General features: G+C 35.9%; 1 protein-coding gene and 1 long non-coding RNA gene across 3 annotated transcripts in view; one reads left to right on the top strand and one right to left on the bottom strand.

Annotated features, from left to right (window-relative positions):
* The window catches only part of NEGR1 (neuronal growth regulator 1), a 979,779-nt gene that overhangs the window by 635,467 nt on the left and 330,589 nt on the right, over positions 1 to 13,723 (bottom strand). The window lies entirely within an intron of this gene.
* Positions 1 to 13,723, top strand: part of LOC128640906 (uncharacterized) — a 207,701-nt gene that overhangs the window by 100,185 nt on the left and 93,793 nt on the right. Inside the window, exon 2 of the long non-coding RNA XR_008399415.1 lies at positions 9,949 to 10,038. This is a non-coding gene — a long non-coding RNA (uncharacterized LOC128640906). The remainder of the gene's footprint in view (positions 1 to 9,948; positions 10,039 to 13,723) is intronic.

Raw genomic sequence — 13,723 nt, 5'->3', positions numbered from 1 at the left:
AGTAAGTTCTGTGTAAAAGGTTATACTCCACCTGCTCCCAGCTGCAGGTAAAAATAAAAAAAAATGAAGAAATGAACAGCAGCCAATCAGCATCAGCAGTGCTGAGGTCATGAACTCTTACTGTGATCTCATGAGATTTGACTTAACTCTCATGAGATTTCATAGTAAGCTTCCTTTACCTGATTGGTGAAATAATATGAGAGTTCACGAGGCTTATCCCCTAAGCTGTCCTAGGACAGACACACTAAAATGCTGCTTAGAAATCCTTTACAATGGGAGGTGGCTACTGAGGAACTTTTGAGGTAAAATATCTTTCTTTTTTACATAGAGATGTTCAGGTGATATTTTCTTGTCAGCTTTTTACAGCTATGCTGCATCACGTTCAAGTGTTTAAACATTTGGGTATTATGGCCCTTTAAAGGGATATGAAACCCATTTTTTTAATTTTGTGATTCAGACAGAGCATACAATTTAAGAAAAAGTTTCCAATTTACTTCTATTATCAAACTTGCCTTCTTCCCATGGTATTCTGTGTTGAAGAGATACTTAGGTAGTCATCTGGAGCACTACATGGCAGGAAAAAGTGCTGCCATCTAGTGCTCTTGCAAATGGATAGCATTCTTGCAAAACTGCTGCCATATAGTGCTCCAGAAGTGTTTCTCAACCGCGGTCCTCAAGTATTGGCCTTTGTTTATATATATATAATATATATATATATATATATATATATATATATATATATATATATATATATATATATATTATATATAGTGAAGGAGATAAGATAAGGAAGCCTTTGTATATATATATATATATATATAAAGATATAAGCTAAGGAAGTATGCTGTTACTGGAGGTTCAGCCCATTTGAGTTCCATGTTCTTGAGGTTTAAATGTAAAAAGACTGCTTTTCAGTTACAAACTTAAAGGGACATAATACTCATATGCTAATTCACTTGAAAGTGCACTGCAGCATAACTGTAAAAAGCTGACAGGTAAATATCAACTGAGCATCTCAATGTAAAATAGGAAGATATTTTACCTCAAAATTTCCACAGCTCACCAGAGTAAGTGCTGTGTAAAAAGTTATGCTTCAGTTACTGCCCAGCTGCAGGTTTAAAAAAAAAAAAATGAAAGAAAGAAATGAACAGCAGCCAATCAGCATCAAGAGTTCTGAGGTCATGAACTGTTTTGCTGTGATCTCAGGAGATTTCACAGTAAACTTCCATAAACTGAATAGGGAAATAACATGAGTGTGTATGAGGCTCACTCCCTTGCCGGTCCCGGGACAGACATACTGATTTGCTGCTTAAAGTCCTTTACAGTGGGGAGTGAAAACTTAGGACATTTTGAGGTAAATTATCTTTCTTTTTTACCTAGGGATGTTAAAGTGATATTTTATAGTCTGCTTTTTACAGCTATGCTGCATCTCTTTCAAGTGCTTCAACATTTGGGTATCATGTCCCTTTAAAACTAACGGAGCAATTTCCCATACATTTAATATACTGCAGCTAGTATAAACAAGTCACTAGAAACAGTTTTACAGTACAATGTCTCTTAAATATCTGTCACCAAACTGTGTTTGTCAATAAGATTTTCAGTTGCAGCCAGAAGCAGCAGGTATAAATTAAAGGTATTTATTTAATGTACCTTGTTTAAAAAAACACAGCTCATTGCTTGTTTTAATATATGTAAATTACCTTGTTGACATTTTAACCTAAATTGCATATGTATCAAGCTAATTAATACTCCTCTGCATAAATGCTGCCCACACAGCTGATGTTTTATTAGAGCAGCCATCATTTCACAAAATCACGTCTATATTTGTCAAGATAGTGCATGATCTTTGTTTAATAACCAGGTGATTAATTCTTTATAAATTATTATAATTTACCTGTGTTAATATCTTTTTCATGTTTTTCCATGTTTATTATATCTGCATAACACAGCTTGTAACATTAACAGATTACAAACTGTCTCTCTGCAATTTCCTCCTGGATGTCTTCGCACTTACCTCCAGCTCAATTTATCTAAAACTGATCTGCTTCTTTTTCCTCCCTCTTCAAGATATCCTACATCTGACGTTTCTCTTACAGTTGGAGACTCTATTCTCAGTACTTCACCCCAAGTCTGCTGTCTTTCGATCGCACTTGGCTCTGAACTCACATTCACTCCACATACTCAAGCTCTCAGAAAATCCTGACGCGCACACCCACGCAACATCTACAGAATTTAACCTTTTCTCCCTCAAGAAACCACAAAAATACTAATTCATTCCCTAATTTTGTCGCAATCTACTTCTAAATGGCCTTCCTAAACATTGCCTTTCCCCCCTTCAACCATGAATGCTTCAGCTAGACTCATCCACCTAAGTCGCTGATCTACATCAGTTGCTTCACTCTGACGGTCTCTACACTGGCTTCCCATACACTCTAGAATACAATTCAAAGTATTATCCCTAACCTATAAAGCACTCAACCATCTCACTCCCAACTATATTTTTCCTCCCTCATCTTTAAATATTTCCAAAGCTGTCCTCTTTGATAAAGCGCTGACCTACATCTTTTCTACTCTTATTATCTCTACGTCCCGCTGATGCCTACAATACTTCTCACATGCTGCTCCTGTCCTCTGGAATTCCCTACCCCGCTTAATCAGACTGTCTACAACCTTGTATAGCTTTAGACTCTTTTTGAAAACCCACCTACTCAGAGAGGCTTACTGTCTCTCCACTGTTTTCCATCCTACCCAAAACAAATCTGCCTACCTGACCTGACACACTGCTGCAACTACAATCCACGTGACAAGCTACACCAAACCTTTTATATCTGAACCCTCGACCTGTAGATTGTAAGCTCTTTGGAGCGGGGACCTCCTCCTGTACTAGTTTTGTTTAGTCTGTTATGTATTTGTATCTTATCGCAAATCTTTCATTGTATAGCCCTATCTCTGTGCCCAGCGCTACAGAAGTTGACAGTGCTATACAAATAAATGATAATAAGACAATATTGCACTGTGATATTTGTCATGATAACTTTATGATGGTATTATTCTCAAGAATATTATCAGTTAGCATAAACTATTTGCATGTTTTCTGGATAGAGAACATAAAAATACACATATTTCACATAAGATCTGGGAAATAAATTAATTTAACATAAACATGGTCATCTGACCAGAGCTAGTTTCCTTTCAATACATTGCAATCCTTTTAGTCTTTTTGAAACAGGCAGGTGTGGGGTCTTATTTGCATTTGCCCACTAGCACTGGGTGGGTAGATTCACAAATGTGCCATAGATGAATGGTAAGCATGTTGTATGGGGGTTTGGATGGAGTCCAGAGGTGGGCAGAGCTACGGACGCACCTAAAAACCAGAAATTTTTTGCTGATTGGGAGGAAGTGTGAGAGGGACAGTAGGCAAACCTGGATTATTTCAACCCAGGGTTGTCTCAACCAATGAATAACCTGGTCTAGTTTCTCTCCTAAAAGTAGTCAGAATGGTTGATAAACACTGAGTTCTAGGTCTTACACATCTATCAGCATGCCAGACAAGTCATATTTAATGTCTAAATAATCTGCTACACCCAAGGAAATAATTGAGCATAATTATAAGGTCATTAAATAACTGTTACTTTACAAAATTACAATGCATTTTTAGAATTTCAGCTATGTGGGTGGGAACAGTTTATTGCCTGTAACGAAGTTAATATAATCTTCTGTCTCTTTTAGAGTTGGCAGGATAAGAGGCAAGGCTAGCAACATGATATAGACTCAAGATTGATCTAATGCAACCAGAATAGCATGAATGGAGATTGATTTATTTTACCAATCTCATTTGAGGCAGAAAAGACTATTGTCTAAATTACGAGTTGCGCGTTAAGGTAAAAAAGAAGCGTTAACAGGTCTTAATGCTGCTTTTTTGCGCCCGCTGCTATTATGAGTCTTGCAGGTATAGGTGTACCGCACACTTTTTTGGCCTTACCGCAAACCAACTTACGTAAATTTCCTAAAGCCTTTTTTTCTATGGGACTTGCATAGCGCTGGTATTACGAGTCTGTCCTGGGAGGCCAAAAAGTGAGCGGTACAGCCTCTATCGCCAAGATTCGTAATGCATTTTAAAGTCAGTAGTTATGAGTTTTACGCTACAAAGCTATAGCATAAAACTCATAACTAAAGTGCTAAAAAGTAAACCAACACCCATAAACTACCTATTAAACTACCTATTAAACCCTAAACCGAGGCCCTCCCGCATCGCAAACAATATAATAACATGTTTAACCCCTAATCTGCCGCTCCAGACATCGCCACCACTAAAATAAACATATTAACCCCTAAACCGCCGCACTCTGCTTCGCAAACACTAGTTAAATATTATTAACCCCTAATCTGCTGTCCCTTACATCACCGCCACCTACCTACATTTATTAACCCCTAATCTGCCGCCCCCAAAGTCGCCGCCACTTTACTAAAGTTATTAACCCCTAAACCTAAGTCTAACCCTAACCCCTAACTTAAATATAATTTAAATAAATCTAAATAAAATTCCTATCATTAACTAAATAATACCTATTTAAAACTAAATACTTACCTATAAAATAAACCCTAATTAGAATTCAGCCAATCGGAATTAAGGTAGAAAAAATCCTATTGGATGATGCAATTAGCCAATAGGAATTAACTTCAATCCTATTGGCTGATCCAATCAGCTAATAGGATTGAGCTTGCATTCTATTGGCTGATTGGAACAGCCAATAGAATGCCAGCTCAATCCTATTGGCTGATTGCCTCGTAATCTAGGCGTATATTCTTTGTAGTATCAATATAGGACTTCTGATATCTGTTCTGTTTTTATATAATTGCCCTGTGATTCATTTTTTTTAGAATTAATATCCAATTTTTACATTTTGCCTTTGTCTAATATTTGAATTTCTTTACTGAAAAAACACAGTATTTTTCTTTTATAGATTTAAACTTAATTAATATTGGGTTAATCCATATGTCTGGAGATTAACTGGGGTAATCAAATTCCTTACACAGAGCAAAGTCCAGCAGTACCGAATGTTTCAATCTTAGGGTTATGCCATATACAACGTTTTCGGACCACAAGCCCTTAATCATGAATGCTTTTTCACATTGAATCACCATTTAAATAGCTCTCTTAGCTCCTCCCAATTTCTTATCTCCACCTTGTGGTCACAATAAATTTATATACTTGTATATATGAATTACCCCTGAAGATACCACTTGCCACAAAACACTATATACAATATAAAATCAGCAACATTTTTTTTTTACAAGATTAAAAATGTTGAATCTTATAGTGTATATAGTGTTTTGTTGCAAGTGTTTTTAGTATATGGTTATAACTTTGGTATCTACAGGGTTAATTCATATATACAAGTGTACCTATTTATTGTGACCACTAGCTGGCGATAAGAGATGTGAAGCTCCACTAATTAGAAGGAGCTAAGAGAGCTATTAAAAAGGGAGCTTCAATGTTAAAAAGCAAACATGATTAAGGGCTTGTGGCCGGAAACGTCATATATGACATGACCCTAAGATTAAGAATAAAGGTCTTTTATGATTGAAACATTCGGTGCTGCTGGAAATTGCTGTGTGTAAGAGATTCTGGAGGGGCTTAACAATAAGCCTGCACAGGAGAGAGGTGCTGCACTTCATTGCTACATCTGTAATCAAATTCCAACTGTCCAGTTGATGACAGAGATCTATTAGTGTGGGTGTCACTACAAAACTAATTTACATTTTCTAGATATAGGTCAGACAAAAAATGGTTCTGTTAACCATTGCACCCACTGAGCCAGGCTGTCCGCTTTCCCACCATTAGCTTCCTGGTTTACAGGGACTGTTGGGCCCATCTATTACTGCCATATTGTAAGCTAAGTTGTTCTAGATTTAAGAGCCTATGTATTTTCTTTTCTCATCTGCTAAAGCCAATTGTAGGCTATTATAATAGGGCTACAATCTAACAGTTTAGTGCCTCTTTACAATGACATTATCAGACAGTGATTTGAATTATGTAAGAGGTTATAAAATAGCAAGTTAATAACAAAAAACAAAGGAAATTATATTTACAACTAGACCATGATCTAAGAGCTTTTCCAGTGAAATCTCTCTCATGTAAAGCCTCATCAAAAGACAGAGAAACTGGTTTTGCTTTTAGAGCTAAGCAGTAATATAGAGTTTGAAAAGGTAAACTCGGCAGGAGATGATGATGATGATTCCCACAAGACTAGTTTGCAGGAATCTCTGACAGTTATCTCAGTTTTAAGCATCACAGTGCGGCTATAAGAACTTGGCTACTAGCCAATGAACTTACATGAATGCAATACAGAAAGTAGGGCTATAGTGTAAATAACGTTTTATTATTCCTAGTCTGTTGGCCTCATTGACAATATATAACATAGACTCTATTTTATAAAACTTTCCATATCTCTCTATCCCTCTTTTTCTCTCTCTCCATGGTCCTGATTATCTAAAGCTCTCTGATATGGCAAGATTATCTAGCAGGTCTCATTATTACTGTAAGGTTCCTCAAAAAAACACAAATTTTACCTTGAGAGCACTATGCAGTGTTCTGAATGTGAAGAAGAGACAACCACATTAAAGTATAAGATTTTGCATGATTGCTCTCATCAATTGATTTGTCTATTGATTATAAAATGGAAAAAAGAAAGGCCTTCTGTTTCTCTAGGTATGACTGGCATCATAGCCTTGAAGGCTCTCTCCTAGATCTTTAATTAAAAAAAACAGACCAAATTAAGGGACAATATATCCCATCAGCCCTGCATATATATGAATGTACTGTCAATACAGTATCCAACAAAAGTGAGTACACCCCTCACATTTTTGTAAATATTTTATTATATATTTTCTTGTGACAACACTGGATAAATTACACTTTGCTACAATGTAAAGTAGTGAGCGTACAGCCTGTATAACAGTGTAAATTTGCTGTTCCCTCTAAATAACTCATCACACAAAAGTGAGTACACCCCTAAGTGGAAATGTCCAAATTGGGCCCAATTAGCCATTTTCTCTCCCCGGTGTCATGCGACTCGTTGGTGTTACAAGGTCTCAGGTGTGAACGGGGAGCAGGTGTGTTAAATTTGGTGTTATCGCTCTCACACTCTCTCATACTGGTCACTGGAAGTTCAACATGGCACCTCATGGCAAAAAACTCTCTGAGGATCTGAAAAAAAGAATTGTTGCTTTACATAAAGATGGCCTAGGCTATAAGAAGATTGCCAAGACCCTGAAACTTAGCTGCAGCATGGTGGGCAAGACCATACAGCGGTTTCACAGGACAGGTTCCACTCAGAACAGGCCTCACCATGGTCGACCAAAGAAGTTCAGTGCACGTGCTCAGCGTCATATCCAGAGGTTGTCTTTGGGAAATAGACGTATGAGTGCTGCCAGCATTACTGCAGTGGTTGAAGGGGTGGGGGGTCAGCGTGTCAGTGCTCAGACCATACGTCGCACACTGTAACAAATTGGTCTGCATGGCTGTCATCCCAGAAGAAAGTCTGGGATGACAGCTGCACTAGTATAGGAGGGTGACTCTGGTAAGCATTTTTTTTTTGGAGTTAAAGGGACATTCCAGCCAAAACTGGAATTCACATGGATGCATTTCAGTTTTGGGTAGAAACATTTTTGTGATATACATGTATAAGCAAAAATGCTTCTAATACAAGTTATAACTGTTTAAAAAGTCTCTTTAAGTATGCACCGTGCACCAGCCTTTTAAACACAGCACTTGCTCAGAAATCGTAAGATGCTGTTAATTGCTGGCATGATACAAGCCCCACTAGCATTCTGAGCAACTGCAGTATTTAAAATGCTAACACTAAAACAGTGATAACTTTTACTAGAGGCATTTTTACCAATACATATATATTGAAAATATGTTTCTACTGAAAGATGTAATTCATCTACATGCATTTAAATTTTGACCGGAATATCCCTTTAAGATTAAAAACAAAGACATGTGGAAGCACATAGTTTTCAGATATTATACTTATCATGACTCAGAGGTGTTAGTTTTGAACCAGTGATTCTTTTCATGTCATTTGTGATTGAGCATTTTGCGCACTTCTATATTTACAGATTATTTCACATGCTTCTTAATCTATTCTTCAATCTTGGCAGACAGTCCACCTTATCCCGCCAGCTTTGGACAAATAATACAGGAATCTTATGATTTTCTGAGAAGTCTGATAACGGATAAATACATAACAACTATTATAAAATCCTGTAAAAAAGCTTTTCTTTATCTTAATATAAACATGAATAACAGGGGTTCAACATTATTTACCTCTTTACTATTTAGCCTTTCACACCCCTGTGCTTAAGTTTTTTTTTTAGATGTTTGCATTCATTGGGGCCGATTTATAAAGGGCCGAATGGCCTCTGATGCCTGTTTCCGCACGAGCCTTCAGGCTCGCTGTAAACAGTAGTTATGCTCCTTAACTGGTCCGCTACCTCTGAGGCTGCGAACATCAATCCGCCTGATCCTATATGATCGGGTTGATTGACACCCCCTGCTAACAGCCGCAAATCTGCAGGGGGCGGCATTGCCCAAGCAGTTCACCAGAACTGCTTGTGCAATGTTAAATGCAGACAGCATATGATGTCGGCATTCAGCGATATCTGACGGACTTGATACGCTACAGCATATCTTGTCCGCCAAACTTTGATAAATCGGCCCCATTGACTTTATTGGTTTAACATAAATTTCAGTGTTTTTTTGCAAACTACCCACTTAACTCATATGCTGTTTTTTTTAGTCAGCAGATCAAGCACTTTCAGAAAATACCTTTAGTGTAGATATACCCAAAAAATGACGCACACAAAATGCAAAAGAAAATAAAAGATTGGCATGTTATAATCTGTGATATGGAAAAAGTAGGACATAAAAGTGTTTTAAATATGTGCAGTTGAAACTTTTACTCTAAAGGCTGTGTTTAACCATACAAATGGGTTAAACACATAGTTAAAATACAGCTTGGAAGCTGCAGCCCGAGCAGGAACTGATGACCACCCAATCAGCAGAGGTTAATGCACAGCTAAGACATGTACTGCTGATTGGGTCAGCAACAGTGCCCAGTTGGGACAAGCAGTGTTCTGCAGATCCCAAGCAGTACTTTAACTTTGTGTTTAATGCATTTGCAGGGGTTTATTAAGCAATAAATCTCCTTAAAGGTAAACTGTACTGTAAAATATGTTTCCATTAATGTGTTCCAAATTATGTGTTATACTTGCTGCAGAGAATTATATATATATACAGTATATATATGGGAAATTATTCCTTCATGTTTATTTGTATTTAAAATAGCTGTTTTTGCTCATTGAAACCACTATTTATTGTTCTCAAGGGTATGCCATTTAAAAGGACTGGTCCTGCAGAAAATAACAGGCCTGGTCATGTAATCTCTTTTTGTACACAGAGTCTATTAGGTATTGAAATAGTAATTAAGGCTTGTGAGTTCAATGAGCAAAACCAGCTATTTTCAGATAGAAAAATAACTCTTATCACCCCAACTGGGAGGTTAATTTACACTCTTATCTCCTGTTTACATAACTTTTCAACAGAGCATACAAAACATTCATATTTATATTTTCAGTATAGGTGGAGGGAAGGGCAAAAGCAGATATTTTAAATAGTAAAAAATAAAGGTAAATAACTATTTTTAAACAATTAAATACACTCCACAGGTAAAATTAATCATTTGGAACCCATTAAAATGGGAAAAAAATTACAATGTCCATTTAAATATTTAAATTTTTAATATAAACATATCACATTTCATCCAAAGTAAATATATAAGAAACTTTCTCCTTGTAACCTCAATGTGTCAATTTCCTAGCAAATAAATAGAAAAGCATTTATCCGCATTATTATAAGTACAACATATTTTCTTTCATTTGCAGAGCTTGGACAAATTGATAAGAAGTCTTGAGGCATGTAGTACAGACACCCAGCTCAAGTATCAGAAAGCAAACTATTGTCACTTTTATCTGGTAAGTATCCTTAACGTGTCCCTAGCAAATCACATCCTTCACTTGAAGTAGATCTGTTTAAGAATTATCCTATTAGTTCCACATTCTAACCTTGCAAAACCACACTGAGAAAACAAATTAGACTTTGCAAGCTGGGTGAATCACTACATTAATATTTAGAATTCATTTTTGTTGCCATGTTAAACATAAGAGACATATATTATCAGGTGTCACAGAGCACATTTGGTCTAGTCAGAGCATATAGTACTGTATTGGACAAATATAATGGAAAATTACTTCTCTATAGATGCACTGGGACGCTCACTACTGATTTTTCTCACTCTGATTAACTAAGGCTTATTTATTATGCATCTGTTTTAATTGCTGTGGAGGGAGGGGGATTTAAAACCTGCTTACACATTTGTTTATATAATTAACTATATTTGAAAGCTTATTTTTCTAGCACAATTAAATGACATGTATTTTAACCCCTTAGTAAAAGGCAAATTAAATACCTCTTGCCTTTGTTTACAAAATGTGCTTGTGCTACGCTCCCTAGAGCAGTGATTTTTAACCTTTTTTTTTGCCGTGGCACACTTTTTTACATAAAAAAATCCTGTGGCACACCACCATCCCAAAATTTTAAAAAAATCACACATTGTAGCCTAATACAGCATATATATACACATACACACAAACACACACATATTGTATGTATTGTGCTGTTATGCCATTCCTCCTACAAACTACCCCTGCACTGGGAGTAAAAAAAAAGCAAAGTTTAAAAATATGTCACACTGTTGTCAGTCTGCCGTGGCACACCTGAGGATCTCTCACGGCACACTAGTGTGCCACGGCACACTGGTTGAAAAACACTGCCCTAGAGAGAACAAAAAAACAAATTATGTAACCTAGGAAACCGATTGTGATTTGTGACCTGTCCAGGGTGCATGAGACAAGTACTGATTGTGGACAGAGGCAAGAGATGTTTAATATACTTTACAGTAGTAGAGGTGCCAAAACAAAAATAATGTTTTTATTTTTTTATTTATGATGATCAAGAAGTAAAACTGCTTAAGAAGAAACAATATTTTTTTTTACCTTAAAAAGACATTAAATACTAAATACATTTGAGCTAGATTATAAGTGGTGCACTATTTAGCGCTCCCGCTTGTGCGTTAACCTAGTTAGAAGTAAGCTTTTTGTACACGTCGGGTTTTACAAGTTAAAAATAAAACGTTTTTGCATGAGCACTAACTTGACACGAGCAAAAAGCCAAACTTTAAATATTGCAACCATGATAATATATTCCCTTTAGACTTCAATGGAGCGTGAAAAGTTGAAAGAAAAAGGAACACTAACTGCTTCCAGACAAACACGATTGCGTTTAACCAACTGCGATAACCTGACATGAAATATGTATATATTTTACATTCCATTGTTCTTCACATAGAAGAATATGTTCTATTTATTCATAAATACATGTTTATATATATATATATTATTGTTTTATATATAGGTATAGATATATACAAATATAAAAAGTATCATCTATGTATAAATACTAGGAATGACTATTTATAAAAACTAAGAACATATTCCCTTATGTAAAGAACATTGCAATGTGACATATTTACAGTATAAACACAGTTAAACACTTGATTTTTTATGTTTTAGCTACTTGACTGCAATTATATATATATATATATATATATATATATATATATATCTGTAAATACATACACATGTACACACATATAAACACAAACACATATATATATATATTGTATAAATATCTATATACAGTATATACACACACACACACACACATATATATATATATATATATATACTATACATATTTAGAAATGTATGTATCTATATGTTAAAGCCCTTTGCAGACTTTTTTTTCTGAAACCTCATATCTTTGAGCCATTATATATTTTTTATGCAATGTTTTTAAAATTATTTTATTAGCCGTTGTTATAATCAGTTTAACTGTACTTTTAAATTAATTTTTGATGCGTTTGTGCAACTTTTTTGACTCGCATAACAGTTAACCAGAGTTCTTAAAGGATTACTTTCTGTTATAATTTTTAAGCTAAACAACTAACATATTAAAGTTAATAAACATTAATTAAAACCTACTGACCTATATTTTCTCCAAAACGAAGTTTCATAACGTTCTAAAAGTTATATCTTTTATTCGCCGATGATGTCACGTTATCCTGCCCACTATTTTCAGCACTGCATGTTCAAAATACTTAAACCAATAACTTTGTGTTTAAAGCGCCATTTTGAAACCTAGGTATTGTAAACAGATTGGTACAGAGCAAAGGATACCCACGGAGTGGGTTTGGAAAACAATTAAATTTGCAGACAAGATTTCTGATATACGGTAGAGATATGTTAATGAAATGCTATTGATAAAAAGCGTATTTGGGGTAGTTAGTTAGTAACAGGCATAGAAAATATTTACTTACAGTGGCCCTTTAAGTCACACTATCCTGACAGGCATTAAATTTAATTCGGCTGAAGGAACACTTATACTTTCATGCTACTTTCGACATGGGCAAAGAGTCTCAATGATCCCCTTATCGCTTATTTGCAACAGTTAGTGCGCCACTCGTAATCTAGCCCTATATAAACATAGTATTGAGGTTTTCCATGCCTCCCTCTAGTCATGGGTGCCGCCATGTTGAAATGTATCTTTTACTACATTTGAATGCTGAACTGTTTGCACGTGTGCAGTAATTGTTCTTCAGATACCTCCAGAGTAACGTAGGTACAACAATGGCAGGGCTGATGATTAGACAGAAGTGCATAAAATCTATTTAGTGTTCCTTGTATGTATGGGGTACTTGTAAAGCGCGGGTAATCACCCGTAGGGGTCTCAAGGCGCTGCTCATTTTATCGACCTCGGAAGGATGAAATGCTGAGTGGACCTCACCAGGGATCGAACATGCAACCCTTGGGTTGCTACAGAGCTCAGCCACACTGCCTTAGCATGCTAAGCTATCTGTCCAGCTATCTGTCCCTTTAAGAGACAAAAAACATATTTTGCCATTGTAAAGTTATTAAATGTAAAGTATCTAACACAAATGTTTATAATCTACAGTCATAAACTGTTTTACCCCATTTTCCTACTTACAGTGTCTCTGGCCAGGACAAATATCCTGATTTTCAGGTATAGTTACCACCTAGATAGTATTTTACCAACATGGCTGTTATTCTTAACTTTCAGGTCAAAATAAAAATAAAGATTAAATATAAAAATAAAGATGCAATCATGGTGAAACTTCTACTAAGTGTGGAATATAATTATAAATCATCTTTTAAAATTAGTCCTAGCAGCTTAATGTCTTGATTTTGCTGTATAATTATTTATGCAAATGTATGCGAATATGCATTGTCTGTAATTTTGCCAGAAAAGGTGATAACCCTAATTTAGGGACTACTCCAGCTCTGGCTAGGTTACTACCTAACGCCTTCCAGACAAGCTCATAGCAAAACCAACCTCACCCATGCAAGCCTGTGGCTACCACCTACAAGTCCCATGGCCAGCCTCAGGAACATTTTGAGACATTTGATCTTGTCATCAGTAATGTGATTGGTTTAGAAAGCTGGGAAATGTGCCCTGATATCTATGTGCATAAGACTGCATTCTACATGATTTAGCTGTCTCCTAGGCAACAAGCAAATCTTC

The sequence above is a fragment of the Bombina bombina genome, chromosome 10 (assembly GCF_027579735.1).
Source record: "Bombina bombina isolate aBomBom1 chromosome 10, aBomBom1.pri, whole genome shotgun sequence".
NCBI lineage: Eukaryota > Metazoa > Chordata > Amphibia > Anura > Bombinatoridae > Bombina > Bombina bombina.
Note: the sequence above shows the minus strand (reverse complement) of the source record. Positions and strands in the feature narration are given on the sequence as shown.